This window comes from Bos mutus, chromosome 11 (genome assembly GCF_027580195.1).
Source record: "Bos mutus isolate GX-2022 chromosome 11, NWIPB_WYAK_1.1, whole genome shotgun sequence".
NCBI lineage: Eukaryota > Metazoa > Chordata > Mammalia > Artiodactyla > Bovidae > Bos > Bos mutus.
Window position 1 is genome coordinate 67,943,170 of NC_091627.1, and position 27,152 is coordinate 67,970,321.

The following is a 27,152-nucleotide window of genomic DNA, read 5'->3' on the forward strand; positions in this document are numbered from 1 at the left end:
ATGAAAGTGAAAGAGGAGAGTGAAAACGTTGGCTTAAGGCTCAACATTCAGAAAACAAAGATCATGGCGTCCAGTCCCATCACTTCATGGGAAATAGATGGGGAAACAGTGGAAACAGTGGCAGACTTTATGTTTTGGGCTCCAAAATCACTGCAGATGGTGACTGCAGCCATGAAATTAAATGATGCTTACTCCTTGGAAGGAAAGTTATGACCAACCTAGATAGCATATTCAAAAGCAGTGACATTACTTTGCCAACAAAGGTCCATCTAGTCAAGGCTATGGTTTTTCTAGTGGTCATGTATGGATGTGAGAGTTGGACTGTGAAGAAAGCTGAGTGCCGAAGAATTGATGCTTTTGAACTGTGGTGTTGGAGAAGACTCTTCAGAGTCCCTTGGACTGCAAGGAGATCCAACCAGTCCATTCTAAAGGAGATCAGTCCGGGGTGTTCTTTGGAAGGACTGATGCTAAAGCTGAAACTCCAGTACTTTGGCCACCTCATGCGAAGGGTTGACTCATTGGAAAAGACTCTGATGCTGGGAGGGATTGGGGGCAGGAGGAGAAGGGGATGACAGAGGATGAGATGACTGGATGGCATCACCGACTCAATGGACGTGAGTTTGAGTGAACTGCGGGAGTTGGTGATGGACAGGGAGGCCTGGCGTGCTGGGATTCATGGGGTTGCAAAGAGTCAGACATGACTGAGTGACTGAACTGAACTGAATCTCTCTTTGGCCTGGTACACTCTGGTTCTATTCCATTTTCCAGTCCTAGTTGGATGCCTCACTCCAGATAAACTGAGATAACCAGCATTTCCCACATATACCCTTTTTCACTTTCCTCATCCCTCTCCTTCACTGGCTTCTCTATCATTTTTGCTTAGGAAAATCTTTCTCTTCCAGGCTGAATTCATGCAATTATCCTAGGATGCTGTGTAATAATTAAAATAGTTTGAATAATATAAAATAAAGGCATATTTCATAAGGATGCTTCCTGAAACAATCTTTAATATAGTTTCATACTCTCATGCCAAAGTATACAATTCAACAAAAGAAACTCTCTGCAGGAAGGCTATTATACATTCCTGATTCTCTGATAGGCTTCACTTAGGGACAAATTTTAGAGTGTAGATGGATGACTCACATAACCTTCAGACTGTTTTCCATTAATATTTTTTCTCTCAGCTTCAGTTTGGAAAGTAATTGAGTACTAATGAGTACTGACAGGTACCTTTACTCTGTTTCAGTTAAACTGAGCTGGGGAATAGAATTGATAACTTTGTGTGAAATCTGAGGATCCTGACTGAGACTCATGCCAAAGAACAAAGAAGGCGAACTCACATTCAGTGATAATTCGGTGATAAGAAAGTGCATCCTTATGTCAAACTCGATGAGGTGCTATACCAAGGATATGGCAACCTGTCTACTGAACGCTTTTAACTCTTCATCGTAAAACTTTACCATCTGCATAAAAGAGAATGCTCAGGGCCTATTGCCTATTGTCTACATTCAGTTTTTTAGAAGAGATAGCAAATTATCCCCCCAAAAGTTAAAGAGGAGGGAGGCTACAACACATTTCTGTTGTGCGTGTACTTGTCCCCTCCCTTGTTCACATAAAGAGTATAGCTTTCTATTGCTATTGTTTCTGAGTTGTTTACTCATAATGACCTTGTTTTTGGCAAGAATCCAAAGCATTTCTTTTGTGTTGCTGCTAATCGACAGCTTCCTGTTACATATGCAGTTGTAATTGTAGGATTCAAGTATAGGGATGTATACACACATATATGCGTACCCAAATTTTGTTCTCCCTCATAGTTTCTTTATGTCAAGTGGCTTTATTCAAACCATTTATGACTCTGTTGAACCCGACAAGAGCCACGACAGCTTCAGCATGCCTCCAGTCTCTTCCAGTGACATTCACTATGAATCAGTACCCTAATCAGTGCCTCAACAAACTCTTTGCCCTCACATCCAGTACTTTGACATGAAAACATTAGACAAATAATATTGAGCTCCTACTGTGTGGCAGGCATCTTGCTAGGGATTATTAAAAAGAGAACATTTCTGACCTCAGTTACTAATGGAAGCTTATACAGGTGGGCCGTAAGTTTTTTCCTCTGGGATGATTTTGTTTGCTTCCTCCTGTACAATATTATGGACCTCTGTCCATAGTTCTTCAGGCACTCTGTTTACTAGATCTAATCCCTTGAATCTATTCGTCACTTCCACTGTATGTTCAGCTAGAAAAGACTCTTGAGAGTTCCTTGGAAAGCAAGGAGATCAAACCAGTCAATCCTAAAGGAAATCAACCCTGAATACTCTTTGGAAGTACTGATGTTGAAACTGAAGCTCCAATACTTTGGCCACCTGATGTGAACAGCTGACTCACTGGAAAAAAACCCTGATGATGGGCAAGATTGAAGGCAGAAGGAGAGGATGACAGAGGATGAGATGTTTGGATGGCATCACCGATTCAATCGATAAGAACTTGGGCAAACTCCAGGAGATGGTGACGGACAGGGAAGGCTGGCATGCAACAGTCCATAGGGTCGGGAAGAGTTGGACATGACTTAGCTACTGAACAATAACAGAAGTCACACTTATAAACATAAATAAACATAAGTAAATAACATTTATATACATAAGTAACATTCTTATTGAATCAGCCACTATTTTAAGCACTTTAACTGTACTGTGTCATTTGGTCTTTTAAGAAAACAAAAATCCCTAAGGAAGGTGATATTATCTATTATTTATACAGAAGGAAACTGACATTTAAAGAGATTAAGTAATATGCCCAAAGGCACTCCTCTAGAAAGTGGTAGAGGCAGGATTCAAACCCACATGCTTCAAGGCTGGCACATTTAACCCTCTTGCTATTTAAGACACCATGTTTGGTCACGCAGTTTGCACACACTCAGCTCAAAGGAGCAAGTTCAAATGAACTACACCCTATACAATCCCATACAGCAGCATGAAGCACACCACCGTATTTCCTTGAACTATCCTTTTCTACTGTCCAAAACAAAAATAAACATAAAGATGAAGGGAAATGAAATGGACAAATTCCTAGGAAGACATAAAATACTGAAACCAACAAAAATAAATAGAAAACCTGAATAGACATAATAAATAAGGAGATAGAGTCAGTAATTTTTAAATTGTCTACAAAAAAATTCTAAGCCCGATTGTCTTTATTTATAAATTCTACAAAACCTTTGTAGAAGAAAACCAACATGTCATAAAATTTCCAAAGAAGAGAGAACACTTCCAACTCATTCTTTGATACCAAAAGCACAAGCTATAAGAGTGAAAAATAAAATTGCTGCAAAGGGTACCATCAAGAAAGTAAAAACATAACCACAGAATGGGAAAAATATTTGGAAATTAAATAACTGGTAAGGGAACTAGTGAGCATAATATAAAAAATCCCTTACAACTCAATAATAAAAAGACAACCCAATTTTAAAATGGTCAAAAGATTTAAAAAGACATTTCTCCAAAGAAGACATGCCTGAACAGGCAACAGGCATATAAAAAGATGTTCAACATCATTATTCATAGAGAAATGCAAATCAAAACCACAAAGAGATTTCACCTCACACCCACTAGGATGGCTATAATAAAGACAATAACAACTGCTGATGAGGATGTGGGGTATTTGGGACCCTCATACATTGTGGGAATATAAAATATGTGCAGCCAATTTGGAAAACTGTCTGGCAGTTTCTCAAAGATTAAATATAGAGTTAACTCAGCAATTCCAGTCCTAATTATACATGCAAGAAAAATGAAAGCATACCTCTACACACAAACATAGTATTCTCCATAATGGCCAGAAAGTAGAAACAACCCAAAGGCCACCGAGTGATAAATGTATAGATACAATATGGTATATCCTGACGTTGGAATGTTATTTGTTAATACAAAGAAATGAAGTATTGATACATGCTACAACATGGATGAACATTTTAAACCTTATGCTAAAGGGGTCAAACCCAGGTCTCCCGCATTGCAGGCAGATTCTTTACTATCTGAGCCACAAGGGAAGCTCAAGAATACTGGAGTGGGTAGCCTATCCCTTCTCCAGGGGATCTTCCCGACCCAGGAGTTGAACCTGGAGGAGGTGAGCTACCAGGGAAACCCTAAGTTAATTAAGCCAGCCTCAAAGGGCCATATATTGTATGATTTCACTACATGAAATGCCCAGATTATAGCTCAGATGGTGAAGAATCTGCCTGCAATGCAGAAGACCCAGGTTCAATCACTGGCTCAGAATGATCCCCTGGAGAAGGGAATGGCTACCTACTCCAGTATTCTTATCTGGAGAATCCCATGGACAGCGGAACCTGGCGGGCTACAGTCCATGGGATCACAAAGAGTCAGACACGACTGAGCAACTAAAACTTTCATAGTGACAGAAAGTAGACTTGTGATTTCCTAAGGCTGGTGGGATTGAGGGAAATAGGCAGTGACTGCCAGCAAGTACACGTTTCTTTTGGGTTTGAAATATTCTAAAATATTCTACATACTTGGACAAAAATATACTAAAATTGACGGTGGCAATGACTGCTCTGAATATACTAAAAAAAAATATTGAATTGTATACTTTAAATGGGTGAATTGTAAGATCTATGAATTATAATTGAACAGAGTTTTTACTAAAAATTGATGTAGAAAGGGTGGGATGGAGGGAGAAAAGAATGGCGGGGGCAAAGTTCTCTTTAAATATGGAACATTAAGTAACATTCATTTCAGTCAGTTCAGTTCAGTCGGCCAGTTGTGTCCGACTCTTTGCAACCCCATGAATTGCAGCATGCCAGGCATTAATCTCTCCCCACATGCCAACAAAATACTGAGAAAAAAATTTTTTTAAGCATAATCTCTTTTTTAAAAGAGATGACAAATAACATGGGAGAAAAGACTACAGCCAAGGGGAGATGTCAACACAATTTTGAATGCTGGAAAAGTAGATGCATGAATGTCATCCTGACATAGCAGACTCAAAAAAGCTGAAAACCAAGCTTATATGGGAAGACAAGATGGAATATTTGCATGCCAGAAAGGACCAAAAAGTCTCAGAAATGGAATGCATTGGTTACTTCTGAAGACCGTGCTATGGGATGAGGCTGAAAATAGGAGTGTTGGTTGAAAGTTTATGTAAGGAGGCATTAAGTTCCCTTCCTACGCCCATGGAATTAGGCAACACACCCCATCACCACCTCTATGCCTTCCCTGACCCTGCTGCTGCAATGGGAGAAAGACAGATGGTTTTCCTTCTGCATAGGAAGTGGGTTTCAGACTCTACGTTCAGGACGTAGGCTCTGGACTCAGAGACCCAAGACATGGATGCAGGAGGATTGAGATGATCAACTAAAAACCGGGGAATGTAATCAAATCCATGGAAAAATAAAGTATAAGAATCTCACATAAAGTAAAACAAAGTGACAAAATGATGGTAAGTAAGAAAGAAAAGAACATTGGAGGATTAATTCAGATGGTCAAACATTAAAATTATAAGAGTTCTAAGCATGAGTGGGTGAAAAATGAGATGAGGAAAAAATGGAAGGAAGATTATTTAAAAAAAAATAATGCAAGAAAATTTTCTACAACTTGAATGTGCTTCTAAATGGATAGGATGTGTCAGGTATCCTGAAGAATGCCCATCATTGCAACATTTCATAATACTAGAATTCTGGAAGAGTACTTTCTGCAAATTTCTGAGGGAAATTCTGTCCAAGACAGATTTCTATACTTAACAAAATGACTGGTCAAGTGTGAGGGTAGAATGTAGACCAAGGAAGAGGAATCATGTAAACCACGAGATCAGGATTCAACACAGGAGAGAAACAAACAAAATTCCCAGAATGATGGTGAAGGGGAGCCTCTGGGTGACAGCTGGGCTGCAGACCTAGAGAACAATTGGAGCAGATGGAAACAGAGGGTAGGAGAATTCTGAAAGGCTTATCTCCAAGGCGAATGGGCAGGGGTAGGGAGAGCAAGACATTACTTGAAGTGATGACCTTATAGAAAGAAGGGCTCAGCCTTCAGGAGTTTAGGGGTGAGCTAAATAGATAAGAAAAACAGAGCAACTTAATAGTTCTAGAGCAAATAAAAGGCACTATAAGAAAAGAAGAGTAAATTTAGAGGTTGTTGTTGTTCAGTCACTAAGTCGTGTCTGACTCTCTGCAACCCCATGGATTGCAGCACACCAGGCTTCCCTGTCCTTCACTATCCGGTGGTGTCTGCTCAGACTCACATCCATTAAGTCAAGGATGCCATCCAACCATCTCATCCTCTGTCACCCTCTTCTCCTCCTGCTCTCCAACTTTCCCAGCATCAGGGTCTTTTCTAATGAGTCAGTTCTTCACATCAGGTGGACAAAGTATTGGAGCTACAGCATCAGTCCTTCCAATGAATATTCAGGACTGATTTCCTTTAGGATTGACTGGTCTGATCTTGCAGATTTAGAGGTATATAATCATAATTTTGGGGTCCTTCCAAGATACTTGGTAGATCACTTTTTCTCCTTCCCACCTAAGTTTTGAATAATTTGATAAATAAAACTAAGAAATTCAGGGGAAAGATAAAATACCACTTTTATTCTTTATGATAAAGGTTGATTTGGCTAAAGTAGTTTAGTTGGGAGAACCAAATGGACTGAACCCTAGATTGGGCATATTTTCTCACCCAGCAAGGGCAGTGCTCCACAGAGTGCTTGTTCCTTGGTAATGAACAGTTTCCAGTGGGGCAGAAGGAAAAATAACTGATCCAAATTTACCAACCAAATCAAGCTACTCCTTCTCCCTTAGAGAGAAGGAAATGACTAACTGAGGTGGGCAGAGAGAACAGAGAAATCGCACCTCAAGGAAGAAAACTTCAGGAGTGGGGAACAGGCTTCCCTCCTGACATTAACGATGCCAACGTGAAGAGTGATTTCACCAGAAACTATAACAGGGCAATGTAAGAAGGGTAAGGGAGTGCAGACATTTATGACAGAGGTGGCGTTAGAGAGCTAAATCCCCATTCTCAAAAGAGAACTGCAATAGCTGGTATGAAAATGAAAAGCCAAGAAATGATAGAACATATTAAGAGGCAGTAAGCAGCCAAAGAAATAGCCGAAAACAGCTCTAAGAGTAGAATGTGGCAGCCTTGGAGAAAGGGCTAGGTGGGGAGATGCAGAGCAGAGAACTCCTACTCTTTCAATGTGAACTTGTCTGTCGTGCTGTTGAACTTTAAGATTTTGGGTTAGGTTGAATCAACGAAATTGCCAATATTTGACTATGTATGGCCTTAAAATGGCCATCCCATGTACACGAACATACATTTGCATAATTCAATCTAAAATGTTAAGAGAAATTCAATTTTAGAAACTTTTCTAATGGGAGGCAAAGGAATGTGATCCTTGGAGAACTTTCTCTGCCCCTCTTTCTCTGGTTTGTGTGCCTCTCCCTGGAACCCCCTCACCCCCATTGATGTACCTATGTGTGTGGTTCTACAGCATTGTCATCATCTGACCTGGTCTCCTCTACACTGGTTGTGACTATTTTGAGAGGATGACTCTTTTTATAAGGGAAGCCACACAGCAGCGAGCCCAAAGCAGCTGCAGTATTTTCTAAATGACATAACCTGTGTTAACAACCTTTGTTGGGTCTTGGACCCAAAGCTTCCTTTCCCAGGTGTTCATAGTAACTCCTTATGGCTTCTGGACCTTCTGGCTAAGATCATTCTTAACAGTTTAATATAATAACCCCTTAGTAGACTATCATAGGATTTTTCACAGAATCTACATCAAGCTCACTACTTGCAGTTTGTAGAATCTGTTATAGTCTCCTTTTTTTAACAGAAAACTGTTTTCCCATCGAGGCTTCCCAGGTGGCTCATTGGTAAAGAACCCACCTTGCCAATGCAGGAGACACAGAGGAGGAAATGGCAACCCACTCCAATATTCTTTCCTGGAAAATCCCAAGGACAGAGGAACCTGGTGGGCTATAGTCCATGGGGTCGCAAAGAATCAGACATGACTGAGCAAGCACACACACATTTTTCCATTCAGCTTCTCACCACGGTCCACGTTACATATTTGGAAGTTCTCTCAACAGTTGGAGTGATGTGTGTGCACCAGGAGACCTGATCTCTCTTAGGTGCTCTGGAGGCCAAATAACGGAGCAATTTAGCTCTCAGACTCAGATGGCCATGTTCCTTCCCTCCCCCTAATTACATGAAACATAAATAGTTTCACCTTCATAAGTTTATGATTCCTAATATCTAAATAAGATAGTGCCTAAAACCACAGAGTTATTGTACAAATTCAATGAGATGATGCAGGAAGCATTCAGATATGTCACTGTTACTCTCTGACATGGGTTTCCTCCAGTCTGGACTTCTATTTCCCTTTCATTGATGGATGTTCTATGATTTTCAATCCAAAGATCATTCTTTGTTGCCAAAATAATGGTTAAAGAAGGAGAAAAAGCTCTGGTTTTTTTTTGTTTTTTTTTTGAATTATTGGTATACACAAAAGAAAAACTCCAGGTAACAGGCCCATTTCCCACCTCTGCCTTGTGGAGTTACTCTTAACCTAATTTTATTGGGTTTGTTGCCCTGAACATTTCTTACTAGCTCATGGGAATTGAAGTCTCCACAACATTGTTCCCACAGGGTTTGCCTATTACCCCTGGCTCCAAGGGCTCACTTCCCTCTATAAGTATACTTCTGAAATGACAACTCATCAGAGAGTCCAGTGTAGCCACCCTGGTTTTTCTAAGCACCCATTTTTACCTCTCACTGGGTGTCTGCATTTGTGCAGATGAATACCATGGCTTTGAAAGCTCCTCATCCCTCCAGGTACCTGCTTTTATCTGAATTCCAGGACCCAGAGTCTCAGCCTTACCAGGTCCAGCTTTCCTCCCTGGTTCTCACTGCCTCAGCGAGTCTCACAAGACTCTTCTCACTCACCACTACCCTCTCTTGGCTAAAATTAGATCTCAAGCAGTGATTTTACTACTTACTTACTTTCTAAATAAGCTGGGAAATAATAGGTAATCAGAAAAACCCTATTTGTGTGAAGGTGTTTGGGGAAATGTACAGTACAAATGCGTAAGTACCAGTTTTCACTCAAAGAAGCAACTCTAATAATGAGACTTTCTGACAGCCTATTTAGCCAGCAAAGGAGAGAATGTTTGGTGCCCTGAATAACTTCTTGGCATCCTTTAAATCATGATCTTTACCCAAATGGCCACTTCATCTAAATGAGAACCATCTTGGTGATGAGATGAGAAGATGCAAGTCCTCTGCTAGCATCCCTTTCCTCGGAGCCTCTGTTTCCCAACTGTAAACGAAGGTGCTGAAATGGGTGATCCCAAAGGTCTCATCACTATGAAAGTTTGGGGATTTTAAGTAGACTGAGGGTTTAATAGACTGAGGATTTTTCCTGATAGCTAACGTTTGACCTAATTAGACAGTAAAAACTCTGCTTGCAATGCAGGAAACCTGGGTTTGACCCCTGGCTTGGGAAGATCTCCTGGAGAAGGAAATGGCAATCCACTCTAGTATTCTTGCCTGGAAAATCCTGTGGACAGAGGAGCCTGGTGGGCCACAGTCCATGGGGTTGCAAAGAGTTGGACATGACTGAGCGACTAACACTTTCACTTACTTTAAAGAAAATATTATGTCAAAGAAGCATATTAGATTCCCGTATCAAGAAATATGTAAACATCCCATCTCTTTCCATGTTTCCTTTTATATATTCATGAAGTTCTCTTTTTCTAAGTATTCATTTTTTTGCACTGAGGCCCTCGCCAAGCCTGTTTTTCATCTATTGTTCTATTTCCCCAGTAGATGGCAGCCGGTCACAACTTTCAATTACCTTCTGCCTACAAACTCAGGGCAGACAATCCAGAAAATAAACACAGAGTGAAGAGAATGGGGTGGGGGGAAGGCATTTATCAAACACAGATAAATAAAAATAAATTTATATTAAGCATGCACCCAAAATATTTATTGAGTTTTCTAAAATTTAAACAACAAATTAGGTTCTACATATTAATATAAATTATGTCATAAACTAGAGTGTTTGATAGACATTTCAGAATGTTGTATGTTAGAATTGAGTGCAACCCTTCAGAATTATGAAGCTATGGGATTATGGTTGATCCAAGTGATGCTGTCACATTGCTATTTTAAAAACATTTAGAAAACCATTTTCTGGAGGATACTTCCAGGATCAGTTTCTAGCCTACAAGAGAAAAACAGTCTCAATGCCCCCTTTTTGACAATTCTTCCCCAATAGCATCATCTTCCTTGATAATCCTTAAATTTAAGAGTTGTTTTTAATCCCCTTGGAAAAGTTATTTCCAAATATTCCACACTCAATGAAGTTTGACCATCGATTTTTAATTATTTTGGAAAGAACAGAATTCAGCATCTTACTACCAAATTTTCAGCCCATGTGCTCTGTCTCCCAGCTGGCTGTTTTGGCCTTGGTGGGTAGAGCATGGTCCATATTGTAGGAGGGTTTATTCTGGAACTCTGGCAAGCAACGAAGCCAGATTGAAAAGGCTTCTAGAATTGTGAAACATGAACCCTTACAAATTTAGACCTTCTGAGAAATTTAAGATGGTGAGCAAAGATCTCAGAGCCTCAGGTCATAAAGAACCAGTTCCTGCTTCAAGCCTGGCAATGGATTAGGAACCCCAGTGCCATCAGCATAGGCCTTACCAGGACTGGTCTTCCTGTCCTTAGCCTACATGCAGAGCTCCTAAAAAGGCCCAGCTACTTGATACCCTTGGAGCCAGAACCATCCATAGTCATCTGAAAGTGAAGTGAAAGTGAAAGTTGCTCAGTCTTTGCGAGCCCATAGACTATAGCCCACCAGGATCCTCTGTCCATGGAATTCTCCAGGCCAGAATACTGGAGTGGGTAGCCATTCCCTTCTCCAGGGGATCTTCCCAACCCAGGGATCGAACCCAGGTATCCCTCACTGCAGGAGGATTCTTTACCATCTGAGTCCTTATTTGAAGGCTTTCCTATTTCCCTACTGGAACAAAAGCCCTGTCCTGAACTATTTCTCTGTGAATCCATCCCTGGCTCTTTCAACATAGCCAGCCCATGCTGAAAGTGCATAGGCATGCATGCATGCTAAGTCACCTTGAATTGTGTCTGACTATTTGCAACCCTATGGAACACAGCCCTCCAGGCTCCTCTGTCTATGGAATTCTCCAGGCAAGAATACTGGAGTGGGTTGCCTTGCCCTTCTCCAGGGAATCTTCCCAACCCAGGGATCAAAGCCGAGTCTGTTATGTCTCCTGCATTGGCAGGTGGGTTCTTTACCACTAGTGCCCCCCGGGAAGCTGGAAAGTACACAAGGAAGATGCACAAACACTACCATCTGGCCCAACCAGTAGCCCCCACCTCAGATACTACTGACCTGTCCTATTCTCCTCATATCTCCTCAAGTATTGTGTTCCCTGACCTTTACACTCCAACTCTCAAAGTCTACCTTGGGCTCTGCTTACCATGGGGCCCTTCTTTCCCCACCACTGTCAGCTTCTGTAACTCTCTGGGTTTGGGTTCCTCCAGGTATGAGATGGGCTCCTCTCGGCCCATCCTCAACCTATGAACTCCCTGTTCTCTGAGAGGAGAAAGGATCAATACCTGGCTCTGATGCCCTCATTTCTCACCACTGAGATCTTAGAGGATAGGGAACATCAACACTTCAATGGATTATACTCTGAAACCACTGGGTTGAGTTAACATAAAGGCTGGTTGCATGATCTTCTAGACCTCTAGTGACATGAGCAATTATGTTTCCTAGTTACTAAATCTAGTTTGATTCAAGTTTTCACTAATTAGCTCCTTCAACTCCCTGTGGTGGTTGCAGCCTCACCCACAGGCCACCACGAAGTTCACAGCTCTGAACCTCTGCAGGTTTATAGGCGCAGTTTCGTGGCTTCCTACGGATGTGAGGATACTCACTGCAGTTAAATGGTGGGAGAACTAGGCCATCTGACTCCCAGGTTAGGTTTCCTTGGGCAAACCTTCACTGACCCTGAATTGCTCTAATTTTAACCTTCAATGTGTTTTTTCCACAGCCTGAAAATTCTCTGCTATAGGAACTTACAAGTTAGTATAACAATGACAATTGTATCAACATCCTATAACTCTATAGTAATAATCCTAATATTTATTATTTACTATGTGTTCGCCCCTATTCTTAGCACTCTTTTTTATTATTTAATACTGTAAACAACTCTAGGGGTTGGTATGATTATTATCCCCATTTTTAAGAAGAAAAGGTTGTGATATAAACCACAAACCAGAGAGAAAAACAAATATTCCTATTTCAGATTCATCCACACAGGTTTGTGACTCAAATGAGCTGTTTAGTCCATAAAGAGGCCTCAGGTTTACAACAGTGGCCCAGGCAGATCTTTTGGCAGGAGCTACAGAGCCCAAATGAAGAGAAACTAAACTCTTGAATGTGAAAGAGAGTGAAAAAGCTGGTTTAAAACTCAACATTCAAAAAACTAAGATCATGGCATCAGGTTCCACCACTTCATAGCAAAGAGATGGGGAAAAAGTGGAAACAGTGGCAGATTTCATTTTCTTGGGCTCCAAAATCACTACAGATGGTGACTGCAGCCACAATATTAAAAGATGCTTGCTCCTTGGAAGAAAAGCCATGACAAATTTAGAGAGCATGTTAAAAAGTAGAGACATCACTTTGCCAACAAAGGTCTGCATAGTCAAAGCTATGGTTTTTTCAGTAGTCATGTATAGATGTGAGAGTTGGACCATAAAGAAGGCTGAGCACTGAAGAATTGATGCCTTCGAACTGTGGTGCTATAGAAGACTCTTGAGAGTCCCTTGGACTGCAAGGAGATCAGATCAATCAATCCTAAGGGAAATCAACCCTGAATATTCACTGGAAGGACTAATGCTGAAGCTGAAGCTCCAAAACTTTGTCCAACCTGTTGCGAAGAGCCAACTCATTGGAGAAGACCCTGATGCTGGGAAAGGTTGAGTGGCAGAAGAAGGAGCCACAGAGGATGGATGTAATGGTTAGATGGCATCACCAACTCAATGGACATGAGCTTAAGCAAACTCCAGGAGATAGTAAAGGACAGGGAAGCCTAGCATGCTGCACTTGATGGAGATGCAAAGAGTCGGACAGGGCTTAGTGACTAAACAACAACAGAGCCCAAGGGGAGGTGCTTGGCCCATGGGGACACTATCACCAAACTTCTCTCAGAGATTTCCAACCAGGACTTTTAGGAGTAACCTTACATGGGTAAGGTTAGCTTCCAAACAGGCTTTGGAACACAGAAGAGAAAGGATCTAAGAATCATATGATATCTGAAATAGGCCTTGTACTGAGGGGTTCCCAGCATGTAGAACTTTCAGTGCAGATACCAGGATGATTCCAGGAAAACCAGGATGAACCACTCTATCTTTCAAAGAAATCCAGCTCTACTTTAATACTACCAGAGACTCCAGGGGCCTCCTGTCTTCCCTCAAAGGTCACAAGACTCCTAATTTCATTGGCTTCCATCTTCCTCCAACACTCAAACAGGGATGAGGTCTATATATCAAATTCCATGTCGCCTGTTAATGGGTTTCCTAGCTGGTCTTAGTACAAAGGATGAAAATCTCTTGCTTCCTGCCAACAGTAAACCAGTGGAACTTATTACCACCACCACCCGCCCTCCCCCCCAACCCAAATAGAATTGGAATAACTTTTTTATTTAAGTTTGGATGCAAAGGAGTTCAGAACATGCTACTACAAAATACGGCACTTTGGCATATTGATTATTCCGAGTTAAAGGTTTTGAAAAAGTGTACATGTAAGAAAGATTCTCTGATCTTTATTTTTCTTCCTGAAAGTGGGAGATAAAATTCCCATGTGAAAATTGCCCTCCTGTACAAGGAGGAAGATACATTCTAGGGAGTCAGGAATAACTCTCATTTTCCTTTGTATTTTGGTTACTTTTCCACAATAGCCACATTTTGTTCAACTTGAGCACTTAAGCCTAGTCACCACTTTGGATCTTCTTTGTTCTTGTAAGGGCTATGTACATATTGAATATAAATAAAATTTGTATCCTTTTCCCCTGTTAATCTGTCTTATATCAGTCCCAGCTGGAGACCCTAGAAGTGTGGAGGAAATTTTTACCTTCCCCACAAATGAACTAATGAAATTCAGATCGCTAAAGGACTAGAAACATAAAGATGGGTGAAGGAAGGAAGTGATGTCACCCTATGAAAGTCCCACAGGCCTCTATCAGCGTGAAATTGTAGCCCTGTGGACCATAGGTCTGAGTCAGCAAAACAATTCTTGTATTCAGCAATTATTATGGGTGTTTAGGGAGAAAACAATGAACAAATAATCCCGACTGACATAAATATATGACTGAAACACTTCAAAAAAAGAAAACCAATTAGTTATAGCCAAGTGATTTTTTTAATCCTTTCTTCCATTTTTGCCAAATTTAAAATACAAGCACCAAGAAGAAAGATGATTCCAGTTTATGATTTTCTTATCTTCTTGTACTTGTCAGACTTCAAATGGCACATCTTCCTGAGGTTGCTGCTGCTGCTGCTAAGTCGCTTCAGTCATATCCGACTCTGTGGGGCCCCATAGATGGCCGCCCACCAGGCTCCCCGTCCCTGGGATTCTCCAGGCAAGAACACTGGAGTGGATTGCCATTTCCTTCTCCAATGCATGAAAGTGAAATGTGAAAGTGAAGTCACTCAGTTGTGTCCGACTCCTAGCAACCCCATGGACTGCAGCCTACCAGGCCCCTCCGTCCATGGGATTTTCCAGGCAAGAGTACTGGAGTGGGTTGCCAGGCACAAAATGTTCTGTTGGATAAGGGACTCACCAAGGATTTGCCTCCTGGTGAGCCAGGACTGGCCATTTAGTAAAGCCTACCACCCAAGTCTCACCCAGCTGCAGTTTCAGACAATTGCCCTGACCATACTCAAACCCGTCTTCCAGCTGCTGAGTTCTGGTTTTGAACTGTTTTTGGTCCCTGCCTTTAGCCCCTACAGACATGATATTTAAACCTCTTCCATCATCAATATTTTAGCTACAAGACTTTGGCTTGTTCTTTGGGTTCCTGGGATCCTCCATGGGCTTTGATAGGAAATCACAGCCCTAGCCTTGACCCCTCAGAACCTAATCCACTCTCCAGTTACCTAGATGGGCAACACTGGCCTCTCCTATATGGGTCAGGCCTGAGATTCAGACAATCTAGAATCTGGTACTAACTCTTTAACCCCACGGGCCTCTGTATTTCCAGATTAAAATAAAGGCAGTCTCTGCCCTTTCCCACCTCTTAGGCCGGGGACTCCTCAGAACAACTTCATAAACCCATGAGGTAGACTGTTAGGATTCGAAATACATCATTCTACCCAACATTGCCCTTGACCACATTTAAAAATAGGCCCAGTGACTTCCAACTTAAAAAAAAAAAAAAAAACAGACAAGGAAAGCAATTAGAAGGATTTAGGTAAATACTTTGAACAGTTAAAGAAAAGTAATGTCTAAAACTAATTCCCAATCTTTATTTGTATTCACATTTCTAGCCTAGAACCAACAAGTAGTATAACATTAGGAAACCACCAATAAACCTCATTTAGTATAATAAAATAATAGTCATCATCTTTACTCCAAAGGAGAAGACATAGGTAGTGGAGACATTACTGCCTAGCAGATTGCTAAACAGGATTAGTGGAAATCATCCAGGCAATTCCAGTTTTCTAATATCAGTGAAACCATGTCCTTACTCAGCAGTTTCTCCAGAAGCGTCTGAGCCAGACTTTCGGTATCGTGGAGGTCTGGTTTTGTAATATTGCTCGAGTTCCCAGGTTCAGAAATACACTACCTGGTGGAAAGGGTCCTCATCCAAGCAACGAGGCGAGCTTTCGGATGAAATACCCTTTGTGTCCTCCAGTGCCTCTTGCATTTGCTGTGTCTCCCTTACATCTCTCTGGGATAAAATAATTCCATCTTTTAAATAAAATACATTTGCTGAATCCTGCCCCGAAGAAACTTGCACTGTCCTATTTATTTTAATAGTCCTGGGCTCTACTAATGAATATTGACCAGCAGAGATAAAACAGGAACCCTTTTTCTAGAAAAGCTGTGCTTTATCCACTAAATACATGTGAATTTATGATGATCTTGCCTCTCCTTGTGCCCAGTGACTAATCAAGTTTGAGACAGTGGCTGTCAAATGCTAGGAAAGGAATGATTTATGTGAAGGATATTTTTGGTCTCTGATATACCCAGCTTCAGAGAGAATAAAAGAAGTCATTACTGTATCAGGATTGTGATGACCAGCAGTTTCTAACAATGGAATTGCTCTCCTACAATGATCTAGTCTAGTAACTGAAAGCATTACTTCCATTTTGCTTTCACATCCTGCTCCTGTACAGGTTTGTATTTACATTTTGTATTTGTAGATTTGTGTTTACATTTGTAAATACAAATTTGTGTTTATATTTGTTTCAGCTGCAACATTTATTCAGTTGTCAGTTATCCTTCCCTGAGATCTTATTGAAGCTGGGAACCGTGGAAATAAGTGATAATCTCAGTAAAGAACCAGCTACTGGGCCCAGCAGATGATATGTGATGTACCGGCTTGCCCCCCTCTCAGAAACAGCAACTCAGGAACATTCTGGTCATCTGTGGAGGAAACCCATCCCCTGTCTATAACCCTATCCCATTCTTCTCACTTGGTACTGTAAATCGTAGTAGGTGAATAGAAATTTCAGGCTGATATATATGAACCAGGTTTACAATATTGCCTTTTTAGAAAGAAAAAGGCAGGAGGGAGGGTGGGGGAGAGTTGAGTAGGGGAGGCGGGACTGATTTTTATTTTTATTATTTTTTTTTGTATTGGTTTTGCCATATATCAACATGCATCTGCCACGGGTGTACACGTGTTCCCCATCCTGAACCCCCCTCCCACCTTCCTCTCATTACCATCCCTCTGGGTCATCCCAGCGCACCAGCCCCAAGCTTCCTGTATCCTGCATCAAACCTGGACTGGTGATTCATTTCTTATATGATATTATACATACCCAGGATGTGTAATTCAGAACTACAATTATGTCAACCTGTAAGCTTTAGAAATCCCAATAACTTGCTTAATGTTGGTGACTATATATTGGCTTATTTTATCACAGAGATAATTTAATCAACTAGCCAGATCTGAAAGACTGGCATGGATCACAGTGCAAAAAGACTTCTGACTTTTTGTGACCTTGCTTCATTGGATCTTCTGCTACCCCTGAGAGTTGTTTCACATGGATCTAAGAATAGTATCACCATTTTCCATCTCCTCCAAGTTCTGATGCTCTTATGGTATCAATTCTGCCCCAGGTAACTGACAGAGTACCCTCTAGCCATCCACTCTCCAGTTCCTCAGATGGGCCCTGGGCACACACTTCTCTCCATTTCCTACCCTATCCCACTTGTAGACCCAAACGTTGACTCCTATAAGTAGATTTTTCTGAGAACTTGTTCAATGGATCTTCAGTGATGTACTTGGAAATGGAGGCAAAATTCCTCCAAGCCTTTAGATTCCCGAGGAGTGAGGAATTCAAAGAGCAGATATTCAGATCTCAAGGTAACAGACGGAAATTGTTTTCATTTTACCCCCTTCCTCTCATGTTCTGCTCCTCCTATCTCCCATCAGGTATCCAGGGCCTTCAAGCTGCCTCCACAGCTCTGCTGTTGCTGCTACTGCTAAGTCACTTCAGTCGTGTCCGACTCTGCAAGACCCCATAGACGGCAGCCCACCAGGCTCCCCCGTCCCTGGGATTCTCCAGGCGATAACACAGGAGTGGGGTTGCCATTTCCTTCTCCAGTGCATGAAAGTGAAAAGTGAAAGTGAAGTCGCTCAGTTGTGTCTGACTCTTTGTGACCCCATGCACTGCAGCCTACCAGGCTCCTCTGTCCATAGGATTTTCCAGGCAAGAGTACTCGAGTGGGGTGCCATTGCCTTCTCCGCCACAGCTCTGCAGCCTCTCTCAATACTGTTTGCTTCCCCATGAAAAGCCCCATTCTTTTCTCTTACCCCAACAACCCTGCTCAAAACGTCCACCAGCGAGAATCATGGTGATTAGGCTGTGACACTCAACTATAACAGATAAATTTAACACAAAGGGAATTCACATAGATAGGAAGCTCCAGGGCAAATGAACTCCAAGAATAGCTGGGTCCCGGGGTTTAGACACTGTTTTCAGAAATCTATCTCCATTGCTCAGCAATTCCTTTTTGGTCTTAACTTCATTTTAAGGTGCTATCTCCCTGTGTTATAACAAACAGCACTGCCGGCACTCTGTTGTTTACACAGCTTGTGTTCTCAGTAATTCCAATAAAAATCCCAAGCTGGACTTTGCTTGGCCGAGCTTAATTACGTATTATCCCTGAACTATTTACCAAGGTCAAGTGGATTATGTTCTAATTTGTCATCCTGGGGTCATATACCCACCTGAAAGAACTTGTAGTGGGCTCCCCACTGGAAATAGGGGCTTTGTTACCATAAGCAGATAGGTCAAGAGGCAAATTTGGGAAAATACAACTATAGCTATGCTAACAGTCCACAGATGAAATGGATTCATTAAATTAGATTAAGTTAATACTAATCAAAATGCCTCAGCCCAGATAAACAGGCCTGCAATGGAGAAATCTCCTCCATTAATAACAGGCTAGTAGGAATCAGGGTCTTCTAGAACCATTCTAATCATTTTTCCTGCAATAGGCTATTTGCTGCAGCCATATCTAACTCCCTCAAAAGGGAATTAGAAGAGCAATATGTAGAGTATTCATACTGAAATTGGTCCTACTTGGCATCATTGTCTAAAGCAACAATATTCACATTGTTTTTAAGCACCAGGATTTCTTCAAATAAAATATATGTAAAATTCCAAATATAAAATAGATGAACATGAGCTGCTCCATTTATAGCTAAGAGTTGCAGGTGATGAAGAGGTAGAGGGGCAGACACTTTCCCTGGGATGTGACATGGGGGCCCAGCCCTTTACCACTTGCTGTCCCAGGGAGGTACATCCTGGGAACCCCTGGGGTTCTTGAGAGAACAATTTGAAAATGATATCCAGATCTGGACACCAGTCTTTTGATTATGAATGGGCTCAGGGGTTAAGAATTTGCCTGCAATGCAGGAGACCTGAGTTTCCTGGGTCAGGAAGATCCCCTGGAGAAGGGAGAGGCTACCCACTCTAGTATTCTGACCTGCAGAATTCCATGGGCTGTATAGTCCATGGGGTCACAAAGAGTCAGACATGACTGAGTGACTTTCACACACTAAGCTAGTAAAGAATTTACCTGCCAATGCAGGAGACCCGGGTTAATACCTGAATCAGAAAGATCACCTAGAGAAGGAAATGGCAACCCACTCCAGTATTTTTGCCTGGTAATTCCCATAGACAGAGGAACCTGGGGTCATAAAGTGTTGGACACGACTTAGCAACTAAACAACAATTTAGTTTTCTTATTGTAACTAACTGTAAAGGAGACCATTTAAGATAAGTAAATAATAAAATAATAATATATTAAGACACTTATATTGAAATAACAGTAACCCAAAAGAAAATATCTTACATCACAATCTGAAATTCAATTAATATTTCAATTTATCTGTGTCAATGTGCTAGGTACTGTCTATATAAACGTTCAAACTTCAATTATTTATAATATTATTCAACTTTATATTAGCATTATGCTACATATTTTTTCCTTCTCCTTTCTCTTCTCCATCACTAAGTAATCACCATTGACAGCCTGCTTTTCTATATTTGCATATCTTTCTTTAAGCTTGCACAATCATACATAGACATAATATGCACATCTATGGGGAAGAGTAGTTTTTCTTTGGTTTACAAATAAGAAATTAGAATATGTTAGAAACTTTGTTACACCTTACATTTCTCCTTCCAGAATTCTTTGTAGAAATCTCTCTTGCCCAACTAGTGTAGACCTAAATCATTCTTTCAGTTCAGTTCAGTTCAGTTCAGTTGCTCAGTCGTGTCCAATTCTTTGCAACACCATGAACCACAGCACGCCAGGCCTCCCTGTCCATTACCAACTCCCGAAGTTTACTCAAACTCATGTCCATTGAGTCGGTGATGCCATCTAACCATCCCATCCTCTGTTGTCCCCTTCTCCTCCTGCCTTCAATCTTTCCTAACATCAGGGTCTTTTCAAATGAGTCAGCTTTTCACATCAGGTGGCCAAAATATTGGAGTTTCAACTTCAACATCAGTCCTTCCAATGAACACCCAGGACTGATTTCCTTTAGAATGGACTGGTTGGATCTCCTTGCAGTCCAAGGGACTCTCAAGAGTCTTCTCCAACACCACAGTTCAAAAGCATCCATTCTTCAGTGCTCAGCCTTCTTTATAGTCCAACTCTCACATCCATACATGACTACTGGAAAAACCATAGCCTTGACTAGATGGACCTTTGTTGACAAAGTAATGTCTCTGCTTTTAAATATGCTATCTAGGTTGGTCATAACTTTCCTTCCAAGGAATAACCATCTTTTAATTTCATGGCTGCAGTCACCATCTGCAGTGATTTTGGAGCCCCAAAAAATAAAGTCAGCCACTGTTTCTGCCTTTTAAATTTTCTTCAGTCAACACTTCATAATCTTTAGTCTACAAGCCTTTCACCTTTTTCATTAAGTTTATTCCTAAGTATTTTATTATTTTTGATGCTATTGTAATTAGAACTGCTTTCTTAATTTCCTTTTCAGAGAGATCATTATTATAGAAATGAAACTTGATTTTTGTATGTTGATTTTGTATCCTAAGACTTTACCAGATTCACTTACTAGTTATAACATTTGTGTGTGTGTGTGTAGTTTTTAGAGTTTTCAAATATAATATCAAGTCATCTGCAAACAGAGATAGTTTTACATCTTCCTTTACAATTTGGGATGCCCTTGGTTTTGCCTGATTGCTCTAGCCAGAAATGCTAATACTATGCTGAGAGATGAGAGTGGGCATTCCTGCTTTGTTGTGGTAAAGGAAAGCTTTCAGCTTTTTACCATTGAGTGTGATGTTAGCCATTATAAACTAGCCTTTAATGTGTGTTGAAGTAAATTCCTTCTATAATTCCTAATTTGTTAAGTTTTTATCATGAAATGGTATGTAATTTTGTCAAATCCTTTTTCTGCATCTGTTGAGATGTAGTTTTTATCCTTCATTTGTTAATGTAGTGTATCATATTGATATGTTGAACCACATCCATGTTCCAGGGATAAATCCTATTTGGTTATGGCATATGATTCCTTAATGTGTTGTTGTTTCAGTTTACTAGTATTTTGTGGAGGACTTTTACATCTATATTCATTAGGACTATGGTATTTTTGGAGGTGTCTTTGTCTGGCTTTGGTATCAGGATGATGTTGACCAGACAGAATGAGTTTGGAAGTATTCCCTCTCCTATTTTTTTTTTTTTTTTTGAAAGAGTTTAAGAAAGATTCTTCTTTAAATGTTTGGCAGAATTCACCCATGAAATCATCTAATCCTAGACTTTTCTATGTTGCGAGCTTTGTTTTCATTACTCTTTCAATCTCATTTTTAAATTTTGTTTGTGTTTTCTATTTCTTTTTGATTCTGTTTTGATAGATTGTAAGTTTCTAGGAATTTCTCCATTTATTCTGGGTTGTCTAATTTTTTTGTACATAATGGTTTATTTTGTTCCTAAATATCTGTGGAATCAATAATAATGTCTTTTATTTCACTTTTTATTTGAGTCTTCTTTTTTCTTAGTTAACAAAAGGCTTTTCAATTTAGTTTATTTTTTCAAAGAAACATTCTTTGTTTTGTCATTTTAAAATTCTTTTCTATTATCTATGTCACTTATTTCTGCTCTGATCTTTATTATTTCTTTAGATAATTTTAGGTTTAATTTTTTCTAGTTCCTTGAGATGCAAATTTAGATATTTGTTTGAGATGAACCTTCTATTTTAATGTAGGCCTTTGTTGTTATACTCTTCCCTCTTTGCATTGCTTTTCTTGCATTCCATAAGTTGTTTGCTTTCTTCCTATTGAAGTACAGTTGATTTATAATATTGCATTTGTTTCAAGTGTACAGCATAGTGATTCAGTATTTTTATGGTTTATACTCCATTTCAAGTTATTATATGATAATGGCTATATTTCCTGTGCTATACAATATAGCTTTGCTGCTCATCTGTTTTACACAGTAGTTTGTATAACTTAAGGCTTTACCCCTGACTTGTCCCTGCTTCCCTTTCCTCTCCCCACTGGTAACCACGCGTTTGTGTTCTATACTTGTGAGTCTGTTTCTCTTTTGCTACACACAGTCATTTTGAAATATATACAGTTGGTTTTTTAAAAAATATTTCTGTCATTATTGATCTGTACTCTCTTATAGTTCATTGAATTTCTTTAAAGTGATTATTTTTTAATTCTTTGCCAAGCAGTTTTTGAGTTTCTATTTCTTTCCAGTCCATTACTGTAGCTTTACTAATTTCTTTTTATGATGTCATGTTTATCTGATTCTTTGTGATCCTTATATTTCTTCATTGCTGTCTGTATATTTGAAGAAACTGTCACATCTTCTAGTCTTGAAAGACTGGTTTCAGATTAAGACTTTCACTTGTCAGCCTAGCCAGAGATTCTAGGCTGGTTAGCTGGCAGGGTTTTGGACTATCTGGTGGTGTCTGAAGGTAACCTTACTTTTGGCACCCATGAGTGAGGCCATCAAGTCCCTGGTCAGGTGGGAATAGAGCCAGATCATGAGATCATGGGGCTGCCTCCATATCTGCAGTCAGGTCCATAGTTGGTGAGCCTGCTCCTGGGACCATTAACCCACCTTCTCAAGTCAGCTTTCCTCAATATTGGACTCCACTATGGTGTCATAGCCTCCTACCTGGATCCTTAAGCTCCTGACAGAGGCTCTTTGGTCCATGAATGGTTGCCAAATTGGTGTTTCTATGGGGAACAAGGACTGGAGACAAGGCCTCCTATTCTGCCATCTTGCTAACATTTCCATTTCTTTCCAGTCTATTACTTTAGCTTTACTAATTTCCTATTATGATGTCATGTTCTCCAGGCAAGAATACTGGAGTGGGTTGCCATATCCTTTTCCAGGGGATCTTCCTGACCCAGGGATCAAACCCAAGTCACCTGCTTGGCAGGTGGACTCTACCACTGAACCATCTTTCTGACTTTTATCAAGATATAATTATCATACTGCACCAGATGGCTCAGTGGTAAGGAATCTACCTGCCAAGCAGGAAACATGGCATGATCCTTGGTTTGGAAAGATCCCCTGGAGAAGGAAATAGCAGCACACTCCAGTATTTTTGCCTGGGAAATCCCATGGACAAAGGAGCCTGGAGGGGAGAAATACCCAGTGCAGCTAAAAAAAAAAAAAAAACAACTCTAGTATTTATTTATGTTATAGCTGAAAGTTCCCTATTTTGACTGCCTTCATGCAACACCTCCTTCCCTCTCTCTTCACCTCTGGTAATCACAAATCTGATCTTTTTTTTTTTTTTTCTAAGAGTTGTTTTGGATGTTTATTTTTGAAGTATAATTGACAGACCACACTATGTTAATTCCTATAATGTTAGTTCATTACAGGTTTCTATACATTTCAAATTGACCATGACAAGTCTAATGATATGTCACCATACAAAAATTTTACTTATTGACATATCCCCCATGCCATACATTTCATACCCATAACTCATTTATTTTGCAACTAGAAGTTTGTACCTCTTAATCTCTCTCATCTATTTCTTTCCTCCCCAAGTCTCCTTTCCTCTGTCAACCACCTCTTTGTCCTCTGCTTCTGTAACTGTTTCTCTTTTGTTACATATGCTCATTAGTTTTGATTTTGCTGCTGCTAAGTCGCTTCAGTTGTGTCCAACTCTGCGCGGCCCCATAGATGGCAGCCCACCAGGCTCCACCATCCCTGGGATTCTCCAGGCAAGAACACTGGAGTGGATTGCCATTTCCTTCTCCAATGCATGAAAGTGAAAAGTGAAAGTGAAGTCGCTCAGTCGTTTCTGACTCTTAGCGACCCCATGGACTGTAGCCTACCAGGCTCCTCCATCCATGGGATTTTCCAGGCAAGAGTACCGGAATGGGTTGCCATTGCCTTCTCCGACTTTTGATTTTAGATTCCACATATAAGTAAAATTACACAGCATTTGTCTTTCTCCGACTAACTTCACTTAGCATAATACCCTCTAGGTCCATTCATGTTGTCTTTTTAAAGTCCATTTTGTAGGGTTGCTTTTACATTACATATATATATATTTTTTTTTTTTTCCTGTACGGGTTTATTTGACTCAAGACTTTATTTGCACATCAAAAAGGATGGATGAGATCAGACACAGTATAAAATGAACTATATGACCTGTATATTGCTTATTAAATAATTAAAAACTCAAACATAAAATTAGTAAACTAAAGATGATATTTAGATGTCACTATAGTGTGGTTCCTCTATTTCTTTGCATTGATCACTGAGGAAGGCTTTCTTATCTCTCCTTGCTATTCTTTGGAACTCTGCATTCAGATGCTTATATCTTTCCTTTTCTCCTTTGCTTTTCATGTCTCTTCTTTTTACAGCTATTTGTAAGGCCACCCAGACAGCCATTTTGCTTTTTTGCATTTCTTTTCCAGGGGGATGGTCTTGATCCTGTCTCCTGTACCACGAACCTCCATCCATAGTTCACCAGGCACTCTATCAGATCTAGTCCCTTAAATCTATTTCTCACTTCCACTGTATAATCATAAGGGATTTGATTTAGGTCATACCTGAATGGTCTAGTGGTTTTCCCTACTTTCTTAAATTTAAGTCTGAATTTGGCAATAAGGAGTTCATAATCTGAGCCACAGTCAGCTCCTGGTCTTGTTTTTGCTGACTGTATAGAGCTTCTCCACATTTGGCTGCAAAGAATATAATCAATCTGATTTCGGTGTTGACCATCTGGTGATGTCCATGTGTAGAGTCTTCTCTTGTGTTGTTGGACAAAGGTGTTTGCTATGACCAGTGAGTTCTCTTGGCCAAACTCTATTAGCCTTTGCCCTGCTTCATTCCATACTCCAAGGCCAAATTTGCCTGTTACTCCACGTATTTCTTGGCTTCCTACTTTTGCATTCCAGTCCCCTATAATTAAAAGGACAGCTTTTTTGGGTGTTAGTTCTAAAAGGTCTTTTGGTCTTCATAGAGCCATTCAACTTCAGCTTCAGCATTACTGGTTGGGGCATAGGCTTGGATTACTGTGATATTGAATGGTTTGCCTTGGAAATGAACAGAGATCATTATGTTTTTTAGATTGCATCCAAGTACTGCATTTTGGACTTTTTCATTGACTATGATGTCTACTCCATTTCTTCTAAGGGATTTTTGCCCACAGTAGTAGATATAATGGTCATCTGAGTTGAATTCACCCATTCCAGCCCATTTTAGTTTGCTGATTCCTAGAATGTCAGCGTTCACTCTTGCCATCTCCTGTTTGACCACTTCCAATTTGCCTTGATTCATGGACCTAACATTCCAGGTTCCTATGCAATATTGCTCTTTACAGCATCGGACCTTGCTTCTATCACCAGTCACATCCACAACTGGGTATTATTTTTGCTTTGGCTCCATCCCTTCATTCTTTCTGGAGTTATTTCTCCACTGATCTCCAGTAGCATATTGGGCACCTACAGACCTGGGGAGTTCCTCTTTCAGTATCCTATCATTTTGCCTTTTTATACTGTTCAGGGGTTCTCAAGGCAAGAATACTGAAGTGGTTTGCCATTCCCTTTTCCAGTGGACCACATTCTGTCAGACCTTTCCCCCTATGACCCTACTGTCTTGGGTGGCTCCACAGGGCATGGCTTAGTTTCACTGAGTTAGACAAGGCTGTGGTCCGTGTGATTAGATTGACTAGTTTTCTGTGAGTATGGTTTCAGTGTGTCTGCCCTCTGATGCCCTCTCACAACACCTACCATCTTTTTGTCTTACTTTGGACGTGGGGTATCTCTTCACAGCTGCTCCAGCAAAGTGCAGCTGCTGCTCCTTACCTTGGACGAGGGGTATCTCCTCACGGCCACCCCTCCTGACCTTGAATGTGGAGTAGCTCGTCTCGGCCCTCCCATGCAGCGGCTACTGCTTGGACGTGGGGTTGCTCCTCTAGGCTGCCGCCCCTGACCTCGGGCAAGGGGTATCTCCTTTCAGCCACACTTTTGCGTGGTCCAAATGGGAAAGACTAGAAATCTCTTCAAGAAAATTAGAGATACCAAGGGAACATTTCATGCAAAGATGGGCTCGATAAAGGACAGAAATGTATGGACCTAACAGAAGCAGAAGATATTAAGAAGAGGTGGCAAGAATACACAGAAAAACTGTACAAAAAAGATCTTCATGACCAAGATAATCACGATGGTGTGATCACTCACCTAGAGCCAGACATCCTGGAATGTGAAGTCAACTGGGCCTTAGAAAGCAACAGTACAACAAAGCTAGTGGAGGTGATGGGATTCCAGTTGAGCTATTTCAAATCCTGAAAGATGACGCTGTGAAAGTTCTGCACTCAATATGCCAGCACATTTGGAAAACTCAGCAGTGGCCAGGGGACTGGAAAAGGTCAGTTTTCATTCCAATCCCAAAGAAAGGCAATGCCAAAGAATGCTCAAACTACCACACAATTGCACTCATCTCACACGCTAGTAAAGTAATGCTCAAAATTCTCCAAGCCAGGCTTCAGTAATACGTGAACCGTGAACTCCCAGATGTTCAAGCTGGTTTTAGAAAAGGCAGAGGAACCAGAGATCAAATTGCCAACATCTGTTGGATCATCAAAAAGCAAGAGAGTTCCAGAAAAAACATCTAATTCTGCTTTATTGACTATGCCAAAGCCTTTGACTGTGTGGATCACAATAAACTGGAAAATTCTGAAAGAGATGGGAATACCAGACCACCTGACCTGCCTCTTGAGAAACCTATAAGCAGGTCAGGTGGCAACAGTTAGAACTGGACATGGAACAACAGACTGGTTCCGAATAGGAATAGGAGTACGTCAAGGCTGTGTATTGTCACCCTGCTTATTTAACTTATATTCAGAGTACATCATGAGAAACGCTGGA